This window comes from Psammomys obesus, unplaced genomic scaffold, assembly GCF_907164565.1.
Source record: "Psammomys obesus unplaced genomic scaffold, mPsaObe1.curated_primary_1811, whole genome shotgun sequence".
NCBI classification, from domain to species: Eukaryota; Metazoa; Chordata; class Mammalia; order Rodentia; family Muridae; genus Psammomys; species Psammomys obesus.
In genome coordinates, this window is record NW_026596051.1 from 45,763,094 (window position 1) to 45,786,983 (window position 23,890).

At 46.0% G+C, this 23,890-nt stretch overlaps 1 protein-coding gene across 4 annotated transcripts in view; it reads left to right on the forward strand.

Moving 5' to 3' along the window:
- Nucleotides 1–23,890, forward strand: part of Tbc1d1 (TBC1 domain family member 1) — a 181,902-nt gene that overhangs the window by 22,728 nt on the left and 135,284 nt on the right. Inside the window, exon 1 of one of the 4 annotated variants that reach the window (XM_055624213.1) lies at nt 10,061–10,077. The exons of the other annotated variants lie outside the window; for them this stretch is intronic. The gene's annotated coding sequence lies outside the window, so the exon portion shown is untranslated. Of the gene's footprint in view, nt 1–10,060; nt 10,078–23,890 lie in introns of those variants that run through there. 4 annotated transcript variants of the gene reach the window in all.

The window sequence follows — 23,890 nt, forward strand, 5'->3', positions numbered from 1 at the left end:
ACCATGACTGTGGCAGAGATCACAGCCTTGTGGGAGGCTGGTTTCCAGGCCTCACTGGGTGACCTGCCTGTGAGGCTTGGCTGTCCTCTATTTGAGGACTGGGCCTAAGCCAAGGGACATGCCATAGTCTTTTGAGCGTTTTTTTTTTTTTTTCACTTTTTACTATTTATCTATTTATTTGTGTGCTTGTTCTTTCAGAGGCCAGAAAAGGGCATCTGCTCCCTGCCCCACCTCACTGCTCCCAGCTAGAGTTACAAGCAGTTGTGAGTCCCCAAGCCAACGTAGGTGCTGGGAACTGAACTCCTGTCCTCCAGAAGAGCAGCCTGCACTCTTAACTGCCAAGCCGTCTCTCTAAGTCTTTAAAGAAAGATGTATTACTTAACTTTTAATTTCTGCAAGGCTTGTTGATTTTGGAAAAGAAAAAGACAGATTTAAACAGAGCAGCATGACCAGCCTTGATCTGTGCTGGACGGCCAAAAGTGTCCCAGGAACCTGGCAGGCGGGCACACAGAGCCTACTGAAGGCCAGCAAGGGCCCCTGTACTGCCTGTGTTCTTCATATATGAAGAGAGTAATGTATGCCAGTTGTTTTCGGTGAGTGGAGGCTTACCAGCTCCAGTGGGAGGAAGCATAGGACCAGCAGTATTGGCTGTAGGCGAGCTGTGTGTTGTGGCTGTGGGTACTGGGCCTGCCAGGCTCCACTGTGGTCAGTCCGATGAGACTGACCACAGACTGCCAGAATCTAGAAATGTCAGCTGGCTCGGCAGCTGTCTGTCCAGGACCACGGCCAGATGCACAGGATGAGTCAGGGCGGGTGTGGGCAGCAGTGGGGGATGTTCAGAGGCCGGGTGAGTGGAGTCCAGGCTGCCTGTCACAGGGATGGCTCAGGACTGAGAACAAGGTTAGCCAGAACTGTGTCCAAGAGCCAGACTGGAAACTAGAGAGGGAGAGAGTAAGTCAAAGGCCACAGCAGGGCAAAGACAGAGGATTTGGGGGGAGAGGAATGTTTTCCTTGCCTGATAACTGATCAAGAAGGAGATGAGGGAGCAGAAGAAGGGGTTCCTCTCTGTAGGATGGGACCTGAACTAGCCAGCAGAGGGGAGTGTGAGCCAGGATAATTTGCAGCCGTTTCTGTGGGGAGGAGCTCAGGGAAGAGGGGCACCGTGCTACTTCTCCTCAGGGTCCTGTCACAGGCATGCTTCTCCCACTCCTCCCGTATTGCAGCAGCTCAGCTGTGCTGCAGAAGCCAATGAACCCAAAACTCACCTGCTTAGCAGCTTAGTACAAGGAGCCTTCAGCGCCCACTCCAGGTGCCTGTGGGCTGCGAGCTGACTGTGCCCAGGCCTCGCTCCCGGCTGCCTTTCTCTGACACTCTGCTGTGGCCTCTGCTGGTGCGGAAAAGGGCTGGGAAAGCTTGAGCTGCCCCAGAGTCTCTGCACGGAAGGGAGGGAAAACCGTCACTTCCACTCGCTTTTCATCAGTGGCTACGCCTGGCATCCACAGTTGTTGAGAAGGACGATGAGTGCTTGTGATAACAGCACGGCCCTCCACACGAGTGTTCTCACCCCAGGGTGATCTCACGACTCCTGTGACTTTGGTAACTGTTCCCATGCACTTACATCCGGAGTCTATGCTGAGAGCCAGTTCCATTCCCAGCTCGTGGTCACTCTCCTCACTGCTTACTTTAGAGGAAATATGGCCAAACCCTTTCTGCCTGTTTATCTCCGTCCGTTTTGCTGATGGCCCATGGCCTACAGGGTAACAACAGCAGACACCTGGGAGTTATCGCTGGACATCATGCTTTCCCTCATCACATCAGCCATCAATCAGAAAGTCCCTTGCTTGTATCTGACGTGTGTCCCTTGAACACTAACTAAGGTTTCCTGCTGATTCTCCTACTCACTCTGATCCCACACTGTATTTCTTTTTTTTAATGTATTATTTATTTTATTTTATTTATATTTGTTTTTATTTACTTTTATCTTTTTATTTATTTTTAATTTTACGTCCATTGGTGTTTTGCCTGTGTATATGCTGTGTGAGGGTGTTAGCGCCGCCGGAACTGGAGTTACAGACAGTTGTAAACTGCCATGTGGGTACTGGGAATTGAACCTGGGTCCTCTGGAAGAACAGCTCTTAACCTCTGAGCCATCTCCCCCCCCCCCACACACACACAATGTATTTCTTATCTGGATCATTTGGGCAAGTCCCTGAACAGTTTCTGCATTTCCAGCCTTTCCTGGCCCAGTTTCAGCCAGCCAGGCCCAGGCGTGACCTTCTGCTGATGACACGCCCTTCTGCTGCCGTCCTGCTTTCGCTCCTGCATGGATCTTTGTCCTTCAGAGCACCAACCCATCGAGGCTTAGCGAGAGTTCCTCTGCATTCACAGCCTTCTGTCTGCCATCCCACCTCCCCCAGGTGCTTACAGGTCATGTCCCCACATTCTAGACTTACGCCATCCTCTGTCAAGAGAGTCTGTAACATTCCGTGTTCTCTCTTAGTTCTAGCATCCCAGGTTCCCCTGCTACTTTGGCCTGGAAGGCTCCGTTTCTTCCTCAGCTGGCTACATTTAACTTACTTGTCATATCTAAGCCTAAATGTCACTTCCCCTGAAAGCCTCTCGCATAAATTTGCAAGGAAAATTGTGGATGTCAATAGACTATAACCGTCCAGGGAGGGATTTCTGTCTTGCTCCCTGATAGACCCACATGCCTAGAACAGTCCTCAACACATAACAGTTAACACGTAACTTCCTTGAATGAGTGAGTGAATGAATAAATGAATGAACAACATTGTATATAAAATTCGTTGGCTCGAAGAACCAACACTGACCGACACGGGGAAAAAGGAAAATCATTCAGGAGAATATTAGGGTTGTTCATGATTAGAGTCGCCATGGCATGTGCAAACTCAGCCTGGCCGGTCGCAGCGATGAGGGCTGTCAGGTGGGAGGAAGCCATGGCTACAGCACTTGGATACCCTGGCAAGGGCACCAGCCTGGCTCTGCCATCAGACACTGCTGCCCCCGGCCCTGCTGGGCATTAGCTGAGGTGCCACTGCTCTCACTAACCCTGTGACTTGACCCCATGGAGAGCAGGCTCAGACAGAAATGCCTGATTGGGTGAGCTGAGGTCAAGTGTCTGTCCGTCTGTGGCTGCAGAGCTGGAGAAAGCAAATCCTGGTGCTCCTCAGTAGATGGGGCGTGAGTCCTCTTGGTTTAGGACTTCTTTCTAACAAGACAGCCGTTGAGTGCTGACTGGCCTCACGAACTTGAAGTGCAGGAAACACCTAGTATAAAGAATCCAGTCAACTCAGAAGGGCGCACAGTAGGAAATGTAAGTCCGAAACTCCCTACTTCCTGATCCTACTCCGTTCTAAAGAGAACGTTATGATATATTGATAAGAGTCCCTCTGCATCTCTTCAAGCCTTGGATAAGAATTGTTTCTGGAATCATACAAGGCTAGAGCTCCCAGCTGCTATGGGATGCTCATTCATTGTATCTGAAGTGTGTGTTCAGGTCCTTCTGCTTGGGAATAACATGGCTGTTTATAGTCTCAAGATTTGTCTGTCTGTCGGTGGTGATGGTTGGTGATTGACAGGAAGTGACAGCCTGCCCCGTGAGCAGGGAGTACACTGGTTCCCAATGCTGGTGTTGTGTGTGTGTGTGTGTTATTTTAAGAGGCCCTGGGTGTTGCACACCTCAGGCTAATCAAGGATGTGACCTTGTCTATCAGTTTCTGGGTAAGCCAAGATGAGTGCTGTTGGAAGGAAAGCATCCACTGTGCCTTACCCTTGTCAGATTTTAGAGACCAAGAGGACAGCATCCCCCACAGAAATCCCACACACAAAAATCACGAGGAGGCTTTTTAAAGTATTTTTCTGGGTATTGTCTGCTTAAACAAAGTTCCAGAACTAAACCACCATCGCCTGTTGGTTCCTGGTGGCCACCTGCTCATTTTCTTTGCTGTGCTGGTGGGTGATGCTTGGTGCCGTGGAGGCTGAGCTCAGAATGAATGATGTACTTAAACGAGGTTGGAGAACCGCACTCCTGGGGATCAGGTGGCTGACCCACATTAGTAGCTTAATCGGTTCCAGAAGTAGGACCTCGGCTCTGTCTGTGCCCAGTGTGATCTTCCAAGACCCCAAGGACTCCAGCTAGCCTCGTTTGCAGTTACTTCTTGCTTGGATTTCTGCCTGTGGAAGATGCTATTCATGAGTGTTTGAATGGTACCATGTGTTTTTCTTTACTAAATAACCTACTTGCAGAATTTCTACACTAAGGTAAGCAGGTACTATACGGTTAGGTAGAACACGTAGGCATCCTGTATGAAGCCATGATGGCTGAAATCAATGTTCTACACATATCTAAAAGGGCAGCAGCGCTTCCATTTTATATACTTGTGAAATGAGAGACTTTTTTTGAGACATGGTTTTTCTGTGTAGCCCTGGCTCTCCTGGAGCTAGCTTTGAAGACCAGGCTGGCCTTGAACTCACAGAGATCCCCCTGTATCTGCCTCTCTTGTGCTGGGATTAAAGGTATGCACCACCATGGCCCAGCTTGGAGACTTAGGTCTTTTTTTTTTTTTAAGTCTTTTCTTTCCTTTTCTTCTTTCTCTTCCTCTTCCTTTTCTCCCTCCTCTTTCTCCTCCTCCTCCAGTTTTTTAAAGACATGGTCTACCTGTGTAGCCCAAGCTGGCCTGGAACTCTGTAGATCAAGCTGGCCCTAAACTCACAGAACTGAGTGCTGAGATTAAAGGCCTATATCACCATACCTGGATCATGTTAAATCTTTTTGATATAATCCAAAGAACAGATTGTCTTTTATAGATTGTCTCTTTATAGATTTTGTTTTTGCTATGTTAGGGCTTGAACCCAGGGCTTTGCATATTCTAGGCAAATATTCTATGGTTACTGAGCTATATCCCCAGTTTTTCTTAACTTTTGTTTTGAGACAGGTTTTCACTGAGTTGCTTGTGCTGGGATCCTGCTGCTCCAGTCCCTGGAGTGGCTGGCTCTTACCACCAGGTCTGCTCTGGGTTAGTAATTTTAAAATAGGTTCATTGAGAGAATCTTGAGTTTGGGGTCACAGCCAAAATAACAGTCAGCTGTGATGCATTTGAGCACATGGATGTTTGAGTGTTGATAATGCACAAACAATTATCATCTTACAACATGGATAAACTGAGATGACAGCCATCAATATTTTGCTTAGATTCTGGCCATTTTAAAGAATATACTAGTTTCAGTGGCAAAATGTAGAAATAGATGAAAGCCATGACCTTTGGTATTTTTTTATTTTATTATTATTATTAATTACACTTTATTCATTTTGTACCCCCCATAAGCCCCTCCCTCCTCCCCTCCTGAACCCACCCTTCCTCCCCTTTTAACTGAAATTACATTGTTTTTTCTTGCTTCATTGTCTTGATCATACAAACAGTTGTTGGAGGTAAGAAACGCTGGGAAGCTTTATCACATGACTATTGAACTAGTGTCCTTAACTTGTCTGCACAGGAAATGAATGATTTTATTCAGAGGGAGGCTAGACTGTGGCGGGGACATTGAAGGGTCAGTAGGCGTCTGTGGAAGAGAATTCGGAGTGTCTGCTGCCGGAAGAGGAAGCTGGCTGTGGGTGCTGAGGTCAAACAGCTGGCCTGACAGTGGTGTCTGGGAAAATGGGTGGTCACAGTGGCGTCCAGGCAGCACTGATGCCAGTCAGAGGCCCTGCCCTTCGCTGGGCCTTGCAAAAATTTCCAGAGAGCCTTGCTGTTTACTGAGAAGAAATGAAAATATGTGTTCGGGCAAGGTCTTCCTTGAACTGGAAAACCACTCAGAAGCTCATGAATAAACATTCCGTTGATGCACAGTGCATGTATTTGTGTGTGTGCATGCGTGTGTTGTGTTTGTGTTTATGATGTGTTTATATGTGTGTATATGTAGTGTTGTGTCTGTGTGAGTGTGTGTGTATGTAGTCTCTCTGTGTGTGTGTGTGTGTGTGTGTGTCAGGTTTGGGGAGCGGCTCAAAATCATTCTGCTGAAGCGGGGAAGCCCTCCCTCCACTGTCCACGAAGGTATGCACTGCATAATTCCACTTGTGTGGAGGTCTAGAACCTGCCAAGTCCCTTCAATGATGAGAACAGAGCAGTGGTTTCCTAGAGAGGGGGAAAGAGGGGATGGGCTGCACGACAGTTGAGGGGTAACGACAATGCACAGATGTCCCACTGATACACTTTCATATGTGAAAGCACATGAAGCTTTACCCCTTACCTGTGTAAGCTCATTGTAAAAATGTCCGAAGATACAAAAAAGAAGGCCGCTAAGTGTTGTGTGTTTAACAAACGTCAGGTGTACTCTCACTAATAGCAAGGCACTGGTTGTGACTATCTGTGCCTTCTGGGTGAGGAGGTGGAAGCTCAGAGAAGTGTAGTAACTTGCCCGGCATCACACAGAAGGCCAGAGGTGTGGCTGGCAAGCCCTCAGCTCTAGGTATGACGGATCTGACTGGCCAGCTGAACAGGCCCAAGACTGCCAAGCTGCAGTGTGTCCGAACAACCTCCAGGGGGCAGCGGCAGCAGATGCCCAAGAAGTCCATGAAGCTTTATGACAACTATTAATAAGAATTTGGCTTTCGGGATAGGCATGGTGGTGCAGGCCTGTAATCCCAGCACTCAGGGAGGTGAGCCAGGTGGATCTCTGTCAGTTCGAGGCCAGCCTGGTCTACAAAGTGAGTCCAGGACAGGTTCCACAGAGGACCGCTATCAAAAAAAAAAAAAAAAAAAAAAAAAAGAAAGAAAGAAAGAAAGAATGAATTTGGCCTTCTAGCCAGGTGTGGTGGCACATGCCTTTAATCCCAACACTCAGGAGACAGAGGCAGGAGAATCCCTGAGTAGGAAGCCAGCCTGAACCCAGAGCAAGTGTCAGGATAGCCAGGGCTATACAGAGAAACCCTGTCTCAAAAAAAATGAAAAAGAATTTGACTTTCCTCATTTAGTTGTTATTTTGCAGGCAATAAAATTTACTCAGCTAAGAGTTCATTCAGTAGCTTTTGGTTGTTATATATTTCCAGGGTTGTGAAAGCACTGACAACGTATTTTCGTAACATTTTGGCTTTCCCCAGCAAAACCCTGTCACCTCCAAGTTCCCTCGCTCCCCTTACCCTCGTCAGCCACTCTTCTTTAGGTGTAGACTCGCCTCTTCTGGACTTTTCTTAGGAAGGGAATCCTCTCCATGTGGCCCTCTGTGCCTAGTGTGGCTCTTTCCGTATGTTTTCAAGATTTGTCAGTGTCATGGCATGTGATGCGAATTTGTTATATTTTTGTGGCTGAATGACGTTAATTATATGGATTTGATTTATCTGATCACCAGTTAATGGTCCCTTAGGTCGTTTCTGTTTTTCCACTGTTGTGAATAATGGCAGTAACTCTGCTTTTGTGGGTTTTTAAGTTTTGTGCTTTGTTTTCCTCAGCGCCGGGAAACTGCAGGGCCTTCCACGTGCTAGGAAGACCTTCTATCAGTGACAGCGTCACCTTGCCTCCCTCCTTTTTTGCAGCTGCATCTTCCTCACTGCTCAGGCTGGCCTTGAACTTTCTATGCAGCCCAGCCGGCTACTACTACGCTGATAGACCAAACTCAGCTCTCAATCAGTTTTGCTTCGACAAATGATGACTATTTGTTAGAGGGGCAGGTATTGCAGGCACAAATGTTGTCAAGCAGAAGGCTATTTGCAGACCATCTGGTTTGCGTTGTAATTAAGAAAATGTGTGAGGACTCTTTGGCAATATTTTTCCCTTGAATAAAGAATTCAGACTGAGACCATAGGTCTCCATGATAGTGTTTCCTAATTACTAGTGTTTAGGAAGGCTGTTAGCAAAATAGTAAATAATATTTGTTCTCCCATGCGAGGCACTTTCCACAAAGCCAGTGCGTATTTTCCGATATAATTCCTACCCTAGTGTCTGTGTGGGGTGTTATTATCTTTGTTGGAAGCGGAGGCTTCTGAGGCCCACAGGCATTGCAGCCCGACTACCTGACCGCTGTTGTTTTGGGGGGCAGGGTACGGGAGTAATCGTTTATCTCCACGGTGCCCTCTGCTCAGCAGGGCTTTCTGAGAGCCACTGGATCGGATGCCCGCTGGGTAGCTCAGCAGCACTGGGCACTAGCAGCTCCAGAGCGACCCTTAACAAGTGCTGGCTCCAGCTTTCCCTCTTTCCTTCTAGATGGTCCCCATCTGAGGTCGGCAGACCCTTGCTCTCAGGGCCTGAGAGCAGATCTGTCAGCCCAGCAAGCCTTGGCAGTCTCCGTCCACTTGAAAACAGCCGTACACTGTGTATAAGTCTGGGGTTGGGTGTATTCCAGTACAACTTTATTTATCAAAGAGAGCGGTGGTAGCATGTGGCCACACTGGCGGTTGCTTGCCGACCCCTGTTTACCGTGGTTCCTCCGGAAGAACCAGTCACTCCCAGAGTTAACCAGCTCACCGCATCTTATTCTCTCTTCCCCGAGTGGCTGTTCACAAGCCCTGCCTCAGGCGCCCTGCTCTCCCGGAAGCCAGACTCCAGCTCCTTTCCTTGGCGCTCCTTGTAGGGGACTGAGCCACGGGACCAGAACAGGGCCACCCATGCGGGGTTCCACCAGGCAGAGGAGATGACAGTGAGCTACTGTTCTGCCCCCAGTGTCCTGGCCAGGTGGTGGTTCTCCAGAACCTACTGCAGTCCTCCCTTCAGGATTGCTTGAGTGCGTCTGAGAAAGTCCCGGTGTCGGACGCTGAACCGCTGTCAAACAGTGAGCTGCTGTTTATAGTGCTGTTCATTTATTTATGCGAAAGTGCCTGAGGCTTTTGTAGGGAAACTTAAGATTGATGATTTTTTTTTAATTTAAGGCTTCATCTTATGGGGGAGGGGTGTATATGTATTTATGTCTTTGGGTGCTCATCTTTTTTTTTTTTTTTTTTGGTATGTGGGTATGTGCACTTGTGTGTAGAAGCTAAAGGACAGCCATGGTGCCATGACTCAAGACTCATCCATCTGGATTTTTAGACAGTCTATCCCTGGTCTTGAACTCACTGATTAGAGTAGGTTAACTGGTTAATGAGCCTCAGGGGTTCTCCTAGTGCTTCTTGACATGACGTTTCTGAGACTCGAACTCAGATCCTCAGGTTTGAGAGACAAACACTTTAGTGAATATGCTTCTTCCCAGCACCAAGCCCTAATTTTTAATGGAATGGTTTTAACTTCATGGCGAAACTGGGAGGATAGAGGGATAGGGAGATTTCCCAAGGTCCCTTGTCCACACTGGCAGAGCCTCCTCCAGCCCATCGCAGAGGGGCACAATTGCTACAATTTAAAAAATCAACATTAACACATCAAGATCTGCTAAAACTATGTATTTTGACTTGGGGTTTACTCTGTGAGTCTGGGTATTTGTATAATAACATGAATCCATTATTGTTTATGGTTTATTGTGCAAAATATAAATGGCCAGCCAATACTGTACACAGTCTCCCGCCTTCTTATTTTGGTTAAGACCCCACATCTTCAGCATTTATAAATAAATCTGCTGGGATAAGAACTCCCCTGTAGATGGGAAGAAGGGGACTGTCCCCACAGAGGGGCGGGGGCCAGTATGGGAATGGGGCTCTTTTACTCCTGGGTACACTCAAGACTTCCTGCAAGATGTAGGTCTTGCGGTCAGAGGAGGGGCATGAACCTTGTGGCACTAGGCTTGAGAAGGGGGGACGCTGTGACACTCAGCAAAGTTGGGGAGTTGACCTTATGTCCATGCAGCAGCAAACGCAGAAAAGATACTGGAAAGGAAGATTTTTCAAAATGAGGTTTTGAACGAGGTCAGGCTATTGGCTCCAGAAGACTTTTAGGATGTGTGGAATGGTTGTAGTGCTTGTCTAGGAGGGGAAAACACGGGGATCTATGAAGAGATTTGCCCAGAAGAATAAATCATTTTGCTGGTTGACTCTGTAATATTGACATGCAGGTCGGTTGAAAATACACACGTACTTCACGAAGCTCAGCCCTCTGAGGACACAAATCTATGTGTGAATTTCTGGGAGTCCTCAGACTATGGGTAAGCCTTGCCTGGATTATAATCTGCGCACATGAGAGCAGAGGGCCTTCGGAGGAGACAGAGGAGAAAGTGAAGAGCAACACTGGACGACCAGCACCTGCAGCAAGGTGGAGACGTCACAAAGCCTGCAGGATTTCCAGGTTCAGGCCCATGGCCCGGGCTGCTTAGTTAGTCCCTCCTCAAGCCATTCTCTGAAACTCATCGTGAGCGTCACAGGGCTGGGTGACTGGAGCTGTGGCTGTCAGCTTTAATTGTCAGCTTGACCCAACGCAGAGTCACCTGGGAGGAGATGTACAGTGTACGGTTTAGGTTAGCCGTGGGCATGCCCACGGGGATTTTCCTAATATGTTAATTGAGGTGGGAAGTCCCCCCCCCCATGTGATTGGCATAGTTCACAAGGCTGGGCCCTGGCCTGAGTGGCCAGGAGGGAGCCAGTTGAGCTCTGGCATGTGTGCCTTCTTTGTTCCCTGCTCTCTGTTTGGTGGTGGTGTCTGTGTGGGGGTGCTATGCAGTGGGACCAGCTCGAAGCTCTTGTTGCTCTGGCTTCCCTAAGACTGTAACCTGGGACTGTGAGCTGGAGTAAAATCCCTTTGGAAAAGCTGTTTTTTATCAAGGTATTTTGTCCCATCAGCTGGGCAGGAAACTAAGACAGCGACTTCAAGTTCTGTTGGCTCAAGAGGCCCTCTATCCTTCTGCAAAGTCACAGACACTTGAATGAAAACCTGAGTCCTGGTTTTTCAGTTAACCCATGTGACGCGGCCTTTTCCTCTGCCCAGACTGTGGGATGCTGGTGTGCAGAGGGGACTAGAGCAGCCCACTGAGCAATGTGTGCTCCTCACGTGCCCATTGATTGACGGTGCGCTAGAGGATGTGCATGGCGCTGTGACAGACGAAGCTGACACACATCCACACATCCACTCTCCTCCTCTTCCCACGCAGGGTGGGCAGCCTTTGCATTCAGATATTGTAATTTGATGCCTTTTATGTAGAACTGAACTTCTAAAAGTCTGAGTCTCAATTCTGTAGTGTCCCAATGAGACAGGGGAAAGTCTGAGATGATCAATGAGAACCAGGCGGAGGTATGTTAGAAAAGAGCAGGATGGTGTTTGAAGTCGGAGTGACCATGAATTATTCTCTTGAGCTTCCTTTTAGGCTGCTACATTTTAATCCGAGGCATTGCTGAGAAAAGAAAAGAAAAGCTTTCAGAGTGCCACATGCAATTAAGGCTTCATCCAGGGGAGGCACCTGTGTTACTAGTAATAGAATGTTGCTCCTGGGGTTTAATCTCTGTATTACTGAAATGGAACACAGCCACTTATGTAGCATAATACAGAACATTGACTAGGGAATTTGATAAGTTTGCAATTAAGTTTGAGGCCTTTCAATAACATTTTCCCCATTAAGCATGTCACTGCAATCATTTAGTGATGACTTGAGTAAGACTGTAGAAAACGCATTTGGGGAAGTTGGGATACAGGTGATAGGTGGGAAAAGTGACTGAGGCAGATGTGTTGGGTTGTGATGGTACCTCCAGAAGCCTCTGGCTCGTTGCAGGGAGGCTGGGGCTCAGGCCAAGCCTGGAGGACCATTTGTGTGGAGCGGGAGTTTGTGGAGGTCATGTGGTTAGCTTGGGATATGCGATGTAGGCAGTCTGAGTTCTGCTCCAAGTAATGAAATGCTGATTCATAGCGGCTCATATCTCCATCCCTCAAACCCGGTACTGGGCAGTGTCGCGGGAGTCTGTAATTGACGTAGATGCTCAGTCCTGCCTCAGATCTGTTGAACCAGAATTTTCATTTTAATGAGATTTGCAAGCAGTTCACAGGTGCATTGAAATTGGCTTGGGCAATGAAGATGTTTAGAGAGCTCACTGAGGAGGGTCCGTAGGTAGGCCGGGCTAGGTGGCTGCCCCTGCAGCTGAAGATGTCTAGAGAGCTCACTGAGGAGGGTCGGTAGGTAGGCCGGTCTAGGTGGCTGCCCCTGCAGCATCTGTAATGCAGTTGTTCCTCTCTTCTGCTGTCCTTGGCATGGTGAGCTCTTGGCCTTTAGGGTTGTAGCCCCAGAGTTCTAAGATACTGCTGCAGCTCCCCGACAGTTGGGCTCCTAGCAGGAAGAAGGGTAGAGAGAGCTTCTTAGTAGGCAGACTTCGGTCTTAGGATAACTTTTAAACTAATCTTTGGGAAGCAGAAATGTATACTAGTCACTCATTTAAAAAGTGATGACTTGCTATTTGTCAACCCATGAGCACCCCTTGGGGTTCATATGAGAAGAGTCTGTGTCCACTGTTTGAACAAAATGAGGGTTCTGGTGGTAATGGAGATTTGCGGGAGCGGTTACTGGGTAGGCAGCTGTCACGTGTAGGTTAACATACACAAAGGCATCTTCGAAATCTTGACAAGAATGAGTTGATCTTGTCTCTGGGGGATGCCATCCAATTTGTAAGTTAAGAAGCAAACACAACTATGTGGAGGATAGTGAAGAAATCCCTGGAGTGATTCGGTGGGAGACAATGAGATTGGACCTAGGACCTTAGCAGGTAGAATGGAGGCAGGGCTATGCTTGGAACTCCTTAGTTAATGATCATAGCATGTGGATGAGTGATTCACTGAGACTTTGATGGGATGACACACTCAGCTATCTGATGCTGGTTGACTTTTAAAAATCTTACCTGGGTGGTGGTGACACATACATTTAATCCCAGGAGGCAAAGGCAGGCGGATATCTGTGAGTTGGAAGCCAGCCTGGTCTGCAGAGCAAGTTCCAAAACAGCCAAGGCTACACAGAGAAACCCTGTCTCAAAAAAAAAAAATTTATATATATATATCTGATCTGTATACTCACATGACATAACATACTTATAACCTTAGTCTTCCACTTAATGTGCTGTGAATTGATTTCTGCCATTATGTATGGGACTACCTCCTTCCGCTGTAACTCATTTATTTTTGTTTATTTAAAAATGGTGTTATGAGGGGCGGGGCAAGATGGCGGCGCCGGGAGGACTCTCATTCTGAGGAGCAGCACAGCAGGATTGGCACAGTGACCAGCAATCAGAACTCGCGGCCATAAAACACAAGTGGTTGTGTTTCTCAGGTGAGAGGATACCCCACGGTGGGGGATTCAATCAGCTTTAACTCACCCGGCTAAACCTCGGAAGAGATCCCGGTTCCGCCAGGCACTTGGTCGCCAGCCCAGAGCTACACGCCAGCGCAATCTGGTCACGGTCCCAGACTGAACTGTGGGCCCACAACACCATAGACTGGATTTCCCAGTCGAGAGATAACCCCACGGAGCAGGAAACGATTGGGACCGACCTCTGGTTACCCAGACATCCCCTGGAAAAGACTCGGGTTCCTCGGGCACCCCAAGAGCCAGCCCAGACCCAGAGCCGGGACCCAGGCACCTGCACGGAGCCTTGCCTGTGCGCCTGATTGGCCGCCTCAGATGGAACTGTGGGCACCAGGGCAACAGGGCACCAGGCACCAGAGACTGCGTTTCACTGGCAGGTGCAAACCCACAGGGAGGGAAACGGCTGGTCTGATCTCAGAGCACTCAGCTGACACCCCCACCCCGAAATGGACTAGGGAAAATTACCCAGCTTAGGCAGCAGCCAAGGCTCCGAACAGCCACAACGGCAGAGCCACAAGCGGGCATCTGTGCCTGTGGGTTCTACTCGCCACCCCAGACAGAACAGTGGTCCCCAAGCAAAGACTGGGTGTCTCTGGCAGGAGGAAACCCCCAGCGGAGGGGATCATCAGCTTTAACACTTAGGACACCCAGCACTAAAACACTTCCTGGACTCACGCAGACTCTAGGCTCTAATGCAGGCAGGAGCGCTGTGCTCAGCTGCCATTATTGAGTTCCCCTGGGGCACTGGGACACACAGCTGCATCCTCAGACCTACAAAAGCCAGAGAGCCATTACAGCAGCCCTCAGATACTGTGCCAAGGATCAACCAGTTATCCCTAGCTAGACTGTCAAAACTGTGGGAATCCCTGGTTCTTCAAGAGGGCTGCACCCACAGCGTCTGGACCAGAGCAGTGCCTGCAGCTGCCATCCCAGACAGGGACACACAGCTTCTGGTCCAGAGTGAGGCACCCAGCCTCCAGACCAGAGCAGCGCCCCCAGGCGCCAACTCAACCTAGGTACACATTCTCCAGGTCCAGAGAGGAGCAATCAGCCTCTGGCCCAGAGGCTTGCTGAGTGCACCTCTCACTTTCCCGGACAGAACTGTGCACCCCAGGATAACAGACTGAGTTTCCCTGTTGGGAGAAAACCCCACAGCTAGGGAATCAGCAGGTTCTTCAAGAGGACTGTACATGGAAATTTAGTGAGCAGCAGCACACTAAATTTATAACAGGAAACCCAGCAGTGGGGCAGCTGTCTTGAGAACTTCTATGGGTAAGAGGCGATCCCCCCCTGCCTAACATAGACCACAGCTACTACTCAGGGCTATAAACCTGAGGTGAGCAATGGCAACTCCTGAGAAACACCGGCCATACAGTGACTATAACCAAAAAGCAGAGAAAAATCATCTTCCGGCCAAGGGGATACTCCCTACCTCAGGACTCCAGGAAGCACAGAAACTAACAGCCAATACCTAAATCAGCCCAATGGGTAGAGGTCAGCATAAAAGCTCAACCAACAAAAGACAGAGTAATATGGCATCTCCAGAACCCAGCCATCCAGGGGCGAACAGCCCTGGACAATGCAGCATAATAGAAAATCAAGAAGATGACCTTACATCTATGTTGATGAAGAGGATAATAGAGGAAACAAATAAAATACATAAAGAATTAGAGGAAGATAAAACCAAACAGATCATGGCTATCGGTAAAGAAATGGAGGAAGTTAAAGACAAGCAGATTATGGCCATCCGTGAAGAAATACAGGAAGATGCAGCCAAACAGCTTGTGGCCTTCAAAGAAGAAATAATTAAATCACTGAAAGAAATAAAAGAGACAGAGTTGAAGGAACTAAAAGAAAAAGAGGAAAATACATGCAGACAGGTGAAGGAAGTAAACAAAACAACTCAAGACCTGAAGATAGAACTAGAAAAATAAAAGAAAACACAAATGGAGGAAATAATGGAGAGGAAGAATTTAGGGAAGAAAACAGGAACTACAGAGGTAAGCATAACCAACAGAATACAAGAAATGGAAGAAAGAATCTCAGGTGTAGAAGATACAATGGAAGAAATCGATATATCTGTCAAAGAAAATGTTAAATCCAAAAAATTCCTGACACAGACCGTCCAAGAAATACAAGACAATATGAAAAGACAAAAACCTAAGAATAATAGGAATAGAGGAAAAAGAAGATTCCCTTCTCCAAGGCCCAGAAAATATTTTCAACAAAATCATTGAAGAAAATTTCCCCAAGTTAAAGGAGAAGCCAATAAGGATACATGAGGCCTACAGAACACCCAACCAATTTGACCAGAAAAGAAAATCCTCGTGCCACATAATAATCAAAACAGTAAGTATACAGAACAAAGAAAAAATACTAAAAGCTGCAAGGGAAAAAGGCCAAGTAACATATAACGGCAAACCCATTAGAATCACACCTGACTTTTCAACAGAAACTATGAAAGCCAGAAGGGCCTGGACAGATATCATGCAGACCCTAAGAGAACACAGATGTCAGCCCAGGCTACTATACCCTGCAAAACTCTCAATCCTCATAGACGGAGAAAACAAGATATTCAATGACAAAAACAAATTTCAACAATACCTACACACAAATCCAGCATTACAGAAGACACTGGAAGGGAAAATACAACCCAAGAAAATTAGCTTCTGTCAAGAAAACACAGGAAATAATTAACCTTACTACAGTAAAACAAAAAGCAACCAAGCACACAACCTTATGAACACAGCCAACATCAAAATCAAAGGATCTAACAGCCATTGGTCATTAATCTCTCTCAACATCAATGGACTCAACTCTCCAGTAAAAAGACACAGATTAACAGAATGGATATGTAAACAAAACCCAGCAATCTGTTGCATACAAGAAACACACCTAAGGCACAAAGATAGACATTACCTGAGGGTAAAAGGTTGGAAGACGACTTTCCAAGCAAATGGACCCAAGAAACAAGCCGGAGTAGTCATTCTAATATCTGATAAAATAGACTTTCAACCAAAATTAATAAAAAGAGATGAGGAAGGACACTTCATACTCATCAAGGGAAAATTCTACCAGGAAGACATCACAATCCTGAACATCTATGCCCCAAATACAAGAGCACCCACATTTGTAAAAGAAACATTGATAAAATTTAAACCACATATAGATCCCCACACATTAATAGTGGGAGACTTCAACACCCCACTCTCAACAAAGGACAGGTCAACAAAACAGAAATTAAACAAAGAAACAATATCTCTGACAGAGGTCATGAATCAAATGGACCTCACAGACATTTACAGAACTTTACACCAAACACAAAAGAATTTACCTTCTTCTCAGCACCTCATGGAACCTTCTCCAAAATAGACCATATAGTTGGTCACAAAGCAAGCCTCAACAGATACAAGAAGACTGAAATAATCCCTTGTATCCTGTCTGATCACCATGGAATAAAGCTGGTCTTCAACAACAACAGAAATAGCAAAAAGCCTACACACACGTGGAAACTAAACAACTTGTTACTAAATGACAGCTGGGTCAGGGAAGAAAGAAATTAAAGCCTTTCTAGAACTCAATGAAAATGAAGACACAACATACCCAAATTTGTGGGACACAATGAAAGCAGTGCTAAGAGGAAAGTTCATAGCACTAAGTGCCTTCAAGAAGAAATTCGAGACAGCTCATTCAAGCAACTTAATGGCCCACTTAAAAACCCTAGAAAAAGAAGAAGCAGACATACCGAAAAGGAGTAGATGGCTGGAAATAATCAAACTCAGGGCTGAAATCAATCAATTAGAAACAAATAAAGCAATTCAAAGAATCAATGAAACCAAGAGCTGGTTCTTTGAGAAAATCAACAAGATTGACAAACCCTTAGCCAAGCTAACTAAAAGGCAGAGAGACACCACCCAAATCAACAAAATCAGAAATGAAAAGGGGGACATAACTACAGACACTGAGGAAATTCAAACAATCATTAGGACTTACTTCAAAAGTCTATACTCAACAAAATTTGAAAATCTAAATGAAACGGACAATTTTCTTGATCGATTTGACTTACCAAAGCTGAATCAAGACCAGGTAAATCAATTAAATAGTCCTATATCCCCCAAAGAAATAGAAGCAGTCATCAAACGTCTCCCATCCAAAAAAAGCCCAGGACCAGATGGCTTCAGCGCAGAATTCTACCAGACCTTCAAAGAAGAGCTAACTCCAATTCTCTTCAAACTATTCCACAAAATAGAAACAGAAGGAACATTACCAAACTCATTCTATGAAGCCATAGTCACCTTGGTACCTAAACCTCACAAAGACTCAACAAAGAAAGAGAATTTCAGGCCAATCTCCCTTATGAACATTGATGCAAAAATACTTAACAAAATACTTGCAAACCGAAACCAAGAACACATCAAAGATATTATCCACTATGACCAAGTAGGCTTCATCCCAGGTATGCAGGGGTGGTTCAATATACGGAAATCCATCAATGTGATCCACCATATTAACAAACTGAAAGAAAAAAACCACATGATAATCTCCCTAGATGCTGAAAAAGCATTTGACAAAATCCAACATCCATTCATGTTTAAAGTACTGGAGAGATCAGGGATACAAGGCACATATCTAAACATAGTAAAGGCGATATACAGCAAGCCTATAGCCAACATCAAACTGAACGGAGAGAAACTTAAAGCAATCCCACTGAAATCAGGGACAAGACAAGGCTGCCCACTGTCTCCATATCTCTTCAACATAGTGCTGGAAGTCCTTGGTAGAGCAATAAGACAGTTGAAGGAGATCAAGGGGATACAGATGGGAAAGGAAGAAGTCAAATTATCACTATTTGCAGATGATATGATAGTATACATGAGTGACCCCAAAAACTCTACTAGGGAACTCCTACAGCTGATAAACACCTTCAGCAAAGTGGCCGGATACAAAATTAACTCAAAAAAATCAGTAGCACTCCTGTATACAAAAGACAAAAGGGCTGAGAAAGAAATTAGGAAACAACACCATTCACAATAGCCACAAATGACATAAAGTACCTTGGTGTAACCCTAACCAAGCAAGTCAAAGACTTGTATGAAAAAAATTTCAAGTCTCTGAAGAAAGAATTAGAGGAAGATATGAGAAGGTGGAAAGATCTCCCATGCTCATGGCTTGGCAGGATTAACATAGTAAAAATGGCCATCTTACCAAAAGCAATCTACAGATTTAATGCAATTCCCATCAAATTGCCAACACAATTCTTTACAGACCTGGAAAGAAAAATTCTCAACTTGGTATGGAATAACAAGAAACCGAGAATTGCTAAAACAATCCTCTACAATAAAAGATCTTCTGGAGGTATCTCCATCCCTGATCTCTAGCTGTACTATAGAGCAACAGTTATAAAAACTGCATGGTACTGGCATAGAAACAGAATGGTAGATCAATGGAATCGAACAGAAGACCCAGAAATAAACCCACACACTTACGGACACCTGATTTTTGACAAAGATGCCAAAACCATACAATGGAAAAAAGATAGCATCTTCAACAAATGGTGCTGGTCCAACTGGATGTCTACATGTAGGAAAATGAAAATAGATCCATACTTATCACCCTGCACAAAACTGAAGTCCAAGTGGATCAAAGACCTCAACATAAAACCAGACACATTAAATCAGCTAGAAAAAAAAGTGGGGAATACCCTAGAACTCATTGGTACAGGAGAAAACTTCCTGAACAGAACACCAACAGCACAGGCTCTAAGAGCAACAATCAATAAATGGGACCTCATGAAACTGAAAAGCTTCTGTAAAGCAAAGGACACTGTCATCAAAACAAAGTGACTGCCTACAGATTGGGAAAGAATCTTCACTAACCCTTTATCTGACAGAGGACTCATATCCAATATATATAAAGAACTAAACAAGCTGAAAAGCAACAAACCAAGTAATCCACTTAAAAAATGGGGAACAGAGCTAAAGAGAGAATTCTCTGTAGAGGAATATCGAATGGCAGAGAAGCACTTAAAGAAATGCTCAACCTCATTAGCCATTAAGGAAATGCAAATCAAAACAACCCTGAGATTTCACCTTACACCCATCAGAATGGCCAAGATGAAAAACTCAAGGGACAACACATGCTGGAGAGGTTGTGGAGAAAGGGGAACCCTTCTCCACTGCTGGTGGGAATGTAAACTTGTACAACCACTCTGGAAATCAATCTGGTGCTTTTTCAGACAACTAGGAATAGCGCTTCCTCAAGATCCAGCCATACCACTCCTAGGCATATACCCAAAAGAGGCTCAAGTACACAAAAAGGACATTTGCTCAACCATGTTTGTAGCAGCTTTATTTGTAATAGCCAGAAGCTGGAAACAACCCAGATGCCCCTCAACTGAAGAATGGATGCAGAAACTGTGCTACATCTATACAATGGAGTATTACTCAGCAATGAAAAATAATGAAATCATGAAATTTACAGGTAAATGGTGGGACCTGGAAAGGATCATCCTGAGTGAGTTGTCCCAGAAGCAAAAAGACACGCATGGTATATACTCACTCATATAAACATACAACATAGAATAAACCCACTAAAATCTGTACATCTAAACAAACTAAGCAAAAGAGAGGACCCTAACTAAAATGTTCAATCCCCATCCTGAAAGGCAAAGAGGATGGACATCAGAAGAAAAAGAAAATAGGAAACAACCTCGGAACCTGCTACAGAGGGCCTCTGAAAGCCAGAAGAAAACAGGAAACAACCTTGAAACCTGCCACAGAGGGCCTCTGAAAGCTTCTGCAGTATAGACTGTCAAAGCAGATGCTGAGCCTGATGGCCAACTGATGGGCAGAGTGAATGGAATTTTATGTGAGAAGTGGGAAATAGTAAGAGCTGGAGGGGACGGGAACTCCACAAGGAGAGCAACAGAACAAGATAATTTGAACACAGAGAACTTCCCAGAGACTCATACTCCAACCAAGGACTATTCGTGGAGATGACCTGGAACCCCTGCACAGGTGTAGCCCATGGCAGTTCAGTGTCCAAGTGGATTACATAGTAATGGGAAGAGGGACTGCCTCTGACATAATCTGATTGGCCTGCTTGTTGATCACCTCCCCCTGAGGGGGGAGCAGCCTTACCAGGCCACGGTAGAGGACAATGCAGCCACTTTTGATGAGAACTGATAGTCTAAGATCAGAAAGGAGAGGAGAACCTCCCCTATCAGTGGACTTGGGGAGTGGCATGCATGCAGAAAGGGGAGGGAGAGTGGGATCGGGAGGGGAGGAGGGAGGGTCTTATGGGGGATACAAAATGAATAAAGTGTAAATTAATAAAAAATTAAAAAAATGGTGTTATATAATAACAAAATGAAAAGTATTAAAACAAAATAAGTAAATATTTAAACAAAAATACTGTGAAATAAAATTAGAATCTGCTTGATAACTAGGTACACTTAAGGAACTATAACGTGCAGGAAAGAGATCATGTCATGGGGCTTGCTTCTGGAGCGTGTGCTCCCCCCAAGGCAATAGAGACTCACTGAGCAGTTCCCACATGGAGACGTGGGTACCTCTACCTGTAACTGCATTTACAGTTGTGTGTGTTCATGGATGCACGTTAGGATGTGGCTTCTTTGTCCAGTGTGTCTGTGTTGAATGTGTTGTAAACCCAGTCATCATTTTGTCGCTGTCACAATGCTGCAGAGCTTGTGTCCCATGTCCCTTATGTCACTTAGTATTAGCCCCCATGGTGGTTGGAATTCAGTGTCCCCTAAGAGGCAACTCTGGGTGTGTCTGGGAAGGCATTTCCAGAGAGTTTGAAGGAAGGAGGATTGCGTTTACCTGTGCCGCTGTCTTCCTCCCTTGCACAAAGAGCCGAGCCGCTGGGGTGGACCGTGTGGTGAGCTGAGAGAAGGCAAAGGCCGCTGGGTCTGTGTAAGCATCTGCCCACACTCGGGAGGGAGTGTGGCGGGCTCGCCCTTTCCTTTCTCAGGTAAGGAAGCAGGCGACTGTGTGTGTCACCCAGTGTTAGGTAATGCGTTACTCTTCGGGATCACCGAGGTAATAATAATCCCTGCAGCCTGCTGAAGATGGCCAAATCTACCGTAGGCGTGTGTGCACGGTGGGAGGACGCAGCTGCGGTCCCCGCAGCCTCCAGTTTATGTCACCCACACCATTTTTTCGTAAGAGCTTAGAGCAGGCTGTTTAATGGTGTTCTTTGTCCTTCGCTATTGCCCTTTTAAAGTTGATTCTTACCTCTGATTTACATATCGTGACAAATTGTGTGCAGGCCCCTCCCTCCCCTCCTTCCCTCCATCGCTCCCCTCCTTCCCTCCATCGCTGATGGTTATTTCCTAACAGATGCTGGCGTTTCATGGCGCCCTGTGGGCGGCATATTTCTTTTTAAATGACCGCGAGTCCCTCCTGGAAACATCACTGGGAAAAAAACTTCAGCCACAGTTGTGTATTGTTTTAAATGCTGTATTTACTAATTGCTGGTCCGGGTAGTACAAACACAGATGGGAGGAGTGGCTAGACTGTGGCCAGCTTTAATGCCTCCTTTTCTCACACTTATGGCGACTAAATTTATATATAAATTTATAAGTTTAGATATAACTTTTATAAAACTGTTCTAAGTTTTTATGAAGAGATGGTGTGGGTGACATAAATTAGACGCTAATTTATGAGACAGAGAAGAGAAGACTTTGGGACCACAGTTGCCTTCTCTTACTGAGCATTTATGTCTATGGCAGATTTAGTCATCTTTGGCAGGCTTCAGCCAAATATATGTACATACATATATGTAATCAAAGTATATATGTGTGTGTGTGTGTGTGTGTGTGTGTGTGTGTGTAGATTTTTATATTTGCAGTTAATTTTAAAGTTGGGTAGGGAAAAAAAGCCTGCTTCAATAGCACACATTCATCTAGACAACCCATTCCCTGAGCAGGCCACTTTCACCCTAGACCCATACCTTAGCTTGACAGAAACTTTGATGACCCTGGGCTGTAGATTTTTTTTGTACCTCTACCTCTGGGTTCAAGATTCTGCACTCTACTCCCTTCCAAAATCAGGCTGTATTTCCCCCCACGACCAAGATGTTTGCTGCTTTCACGCAATGAGGTTTTACTCTACCTCCCCTGCAGAGAAACCCCATCTTTTGCACCTCAAATGCGGCCCTCTCTGCAGCACTTCAGGACTGGGCTTGCCTCCATCCCTCTGTACCTGAGCAGTGTTCTTTGTCTCCTCTCTAGGACTCTACACCTTATCATATCTGAAAAACACAGGGAATGATTTCAGTGCTGTTTATAAAATAGAATGTGTCAGCAATTTTGAGGGCCAGGGATGTAGCTCAGTGGTAGAACACTTACCTAACTTTTGGACAGCACTGCAGTCAGGGTCGAGGACCACAGACAAAACCACATGGACTTTCAAAGAGGCCAATTAGCAACCATTTCCGCTTGTAGTGCAATGGGTCAGGATTATGGATAAGGGGCCTACAAACTTCTTTCTTTGTCTTTCTCCCTCTCCCTCTCCCTCTCTCTCTCTCTCTCTCTCAGTGTTTGAAGAAAGTCTAGGAATGAAGGGCTAGAGAGATGGCTCAGTGATTAACAGCCCTTACTGTTCTTGCAGACTCTGGTTCTCAGCGACCTGTGAGGCAGCTCACAGTCGCCGGTAGCACCAGCTTGAGGGAGATCTGAAATCTCTGCCTCTGAAGGCGTTTGTGCATGTGTGCACGTAATCCCCTTACACATACAACTACACCACTAAAATGGGCTGAGTGCGGCGGTGCACATCTTTAATTCTAGCACTTGGGAGGCAGGGGCAGGCAGACTTTTGTTTGTTCAAGACCAGCCTGGCCTACATAGTGAGATCTATATAATGACAACTGTCTCAGGAAAACAAACAAACAAACAAAACAGAACAACAAAAAGGATCCTAGGACTGACTTGGAGAGAGCATGTTTATTGATGACCTGAAAGGTTCTCTGCATGATCGCTCTCTATTAATCTTTAATCAGTCTCATGGATCAGTAGATCTTTAATCTTTACCCTGTTTGGAGACAGGAATGTCTTTCTGCCGCCTTGAATCAAGAGGCTGGCTGGCTGGCATGAGTAGCGGACGCCGCAGACATCTTCCCGCTCCGATGTCCTGTGCTCACAGCAGACATTCTCAGTGGTCAGGCCCCCATGCCAGGCCCCTGACTCTTCTTACCATTGTTTTATGGAACTTAATCTGTCACCTACAAAGCACCAGAAGAATTTGGAATCATGGTACATCGGGAGGTGCTTGGCTTTGACCCTCATGACTGGGTCAGTATCTTTCTTCGCTAAGTGAGTGAGTTCTCACTGAAGTCAGCCTTTTTATACCTTTTCAACTTGACTTCTTTTTTCCGTCTGAGACGCTGTATGTGAGCACATGGCATAGGACAGGACGACAGCTTCCTTCCTGCTGGTGAATCACAGAGAATTTTATTTCGAGATGACTCTTTTCACCTATTTCTCTTCTATGCCCGAGTGTTCTGTCCACACATGTCTGGGCACCATATGCATGCCCGGTGCCCCTGGAGGTCAGAAGATGGCATTGGCTCCCTTGGTCCTGGAGTTACAGACTGCTGTTATTTACCATGTGCGTGCTGGAAAGCGAGCCCAGCCGGATCCTCTGGAAGAGCAGCCAGCGGCCTT